Here is a 3143-nt window from a genome sequence, read left to right on the forward strand (position 1 = left end):
AGTTTATCCCAGTCCATCCAGGGCCTCGTTTTTGGGAGGAATTCCCGGATTTTCAGGATTAAATGGGAGAAAATCCCAGAAAATTCTGGAAAAATTCCAGAAAAAACTGGGGATTTTGGGAATTGGGAGGGTCCCAGTTCGTCCCCAGTTCATCCCAGTTCATCCCAGTCCATCCCAGTTTGTCCCAGTTCATCCAGGGCCTCGTTTTGGGGAGGAATTCCCGGATTTTGGGGATTAAATAGGAGAAAATCCCAGAAAATTCTGGAAAAATTCCAGAAAAAATTGGGGATTTGGGGAATTGGGAGGGTCCCAGTTCGTCCCAGTCCATCCCAGTTCATCCCAGTCCATCCCAGTTCATCCCAGTCCATCCCAGTTCATCCAGGGCCTCGTTTTGGGGAGGAATTCCCAGATTTTGGGGATTAAATGGGAGAAAATCCCAGAAAATTCTGGAAAAATTCCAAAAAAACTCAGGATTTGGGGCAATTGGGAGGGTCCCAGTTTGTCCCAGTCCATCCCAGTTTGTCCCAGTCCGTCCCAGGGCCTCATTTTGGGGAGGAATTCCCAGATTTTGGGATGGATTTGGGATCAAAAGGGACTTTGGGGATTTCTGGGCAGGAATTTGGGGATTTTTGGGCTGGGAATTCAGGGATTGTTTGGAATTTTCGGGACGGGAATTTGGGGATTTTTGGGGGTAATTCCAGGAATTTTGGGCTGGGGAATTTGGGGATTTTGGGGCTGGAATTTGGGATTTTTTTCCTGAGAATTTGGGGATTTTTGGGGGTAATTCCCAGGAATTTTGGGCTGGGGAATTTGGGGATTTTGGAGATTTTTGGGCAGAAAATTTGGGGATTTTTTTGGGGTAATTCCCAGGAATTTTGGGCTGGGAATTTGGGGATTTTTGGGGGTAATTCCCAGGAATTTTGGGCTGGGAAATTTGGGGATTTTGGGGCTGGGAATTTGGGATTTTTTTCCTGGGAATTTGGGGATTTTTGGGGGTAATTCCCAGGAATTTTGGCAGGAATTTGGGGATTTTGGAGATTTTTGGGCCAAAAATTTGGGGATTTTTTGGGGTAATTCCTGGGAATTTTGGGGTGGGATTTTGGGGATTTTTTTGGGTAATTCCCCAGGAATTTTGGACTGGGATTTTGGGGATTTTGGGGGTAATTCCTGGGAATTTTGGACAAGGAATTTGGGGATTTCTCAGGGAAATTCCCAGGAATTTTAGCCTACAAATATGGGGATTTTTTTGGGTAATTCCCGGGAATTTTGGGCTGGGATTTTGGGCAATTTTGTGATTTTTTTGGGCTGGGAATTTGGGGATTTTTTGGGTAATTCCCAGGAATTTTGGGCTGGGAAATCTTGGGGATTTTGGGGCTGGGAATTTGGGATTTTTTTCCTGAGAATTTGGGATTTTTGGGGGTAATTCCCGGGATTTTTGGGCTGGGGAATTTGGGGATTTTGGAGATTTTTGGGCAGAAAATTTGGGGATTTTTTTGGGGTAATTCCCAGGAATTTTGGGCTGGGAATTTGGGGATTTTTGGGGTAATTCCCAGGAATTTTGGGCTGGGAAATTTGGAGATTTTGGGGCTGGGAATTTGGGATTTTTTTCCTGGGAATTTGGGGATTTTTGGGGGTAATTCCCAGGGATTTTTGGGCTGGGAATTTGGGGATTTTGGGGCTGGGAATTTGGGATTTTTTTCCTGAGAATTTGGGGATTTTTGGGGGTAATTCCCAGGAATTTTGGGCTGGGAAATTTGGGGATTTTGGGGCTGGGAATTTGGGATTTATTTCCTGAGAATTTGGGGATTTTTGGGGGTAATTCCTGGGATTTTTGGGCTGGGAAATTTGGGGATTTTGGGGCTGGGAATTTGGGATTTTTTTCCTGAGAATTTGGGGATTTTTGGGGGTAATTCCCAGGAATTTTGGGCTGGGGAATTTGGGGATTTTGGGGCTGGGAATTTGGGATTTTTTTCCTGAGAATTTGGGGATTTTTGGGGGTAATTCCCAGAATTTTGGGCTGGGAAATTTGGGGATTTTGGGCTGGGAATTTGGGATTTTTTTCCTGAGAATTTGGGGATTTTTGGGGGTAATTCCCAGGAATTTTGAGCTGGGGAATTTGGGGATTTTTTTGGGGGTAATTCCCAGGAATTTTGGGCTGGGAAATTTGGGGATTTTGGGGCTGGGAATTTGGGATTTTTTTTCCTGGGAATTTGGGGATTTTTGGGGGTAATTCCCAGGAATTTTGGGCTGGGAAATTTGGGGATTTTGGGGCTGGGAATTTGGGATTTTTTTCCTGAGAATTTGGGGATTTTTTGGGGGTAATTCCCAGGAATTTTGGGCTGGGAAATTTGGGGATTTTGGGGCTGGGAATTTGGATTTTTTTCCTGGGAATTTGGGGATTTTTGGGGGTAATTCCCAGGAATTTTGGGCTGGGAAATTTGGGGATTTTGGGGCTGGGAATTTGGGATTTTTTTCCTGGGAATTTGGGGATTTTTTGGGGTAATTCCCGGGATTTTTGGGCAAGAATTTGGGGATTTTGGAGATTTTTGGGCAGAAAATTTGGGGATTTTTTTGGGGTAATTCCCAGGATTTTTGGGCTGGGAATTTGGGGATTTTTTTAGGCAATTCCCAGGAATTTTGGGCTGGGATTTTGGGGGATTTTTGGGGGAAATTCCTGGGAATTTTGGGCTGGGAATTTGGGGATTTTTGGGGGTAATTCCCAGGAATTTTGGGCTGGAATTTTGGGGATTTTTGGGGGAAATTTTTGGGAATTTTGCGCTGGGATTTTGGGAATTTTTGGGGGTAATTCCCAGAAATTTTGGGCTGGATTTTGGGGATTTTTGGGTGTAATTCCCAGGATTTTTGTGCTGGGATTTTGGGGGGAAATTCCCAGGAATTTTGGGCTGGGAATTTGGGGATTTTTGGGGGTAATTCCCAGGAATTTTGGACAAGGAATTTGGGGACTTTTCGGGGAAATTCCTGGGAATTTTAGCCTACAAATTTGGGGATTTTTTTGGGTAATTCCCAGGAATTTTGGGCTGGGATTTTGGGGATTTTTGAGGGTAATTCCCAGGATTTTTGGGCTGGGAATTTGGAATTTTTTGGGGTAATTCCCAGGATTATTGGGCTGGGAATTTGGGGAC

This window comes from Haemorhous mexicanus (assembly GCF_027477595.1).
Source record: "Haemorhous mexicanus isolate bHaeMex1 chromosome 32 unlocalized genomic scaffold, bHaeMex1.pri SUPER_32_unloc_5, whole genome shotgun sequence".
NCBI lineage: Eukaryota > Metazoa > Chordata > Aves > Passeriformes > Fringillidae > Haemorhous > Haemorhous mexicanus.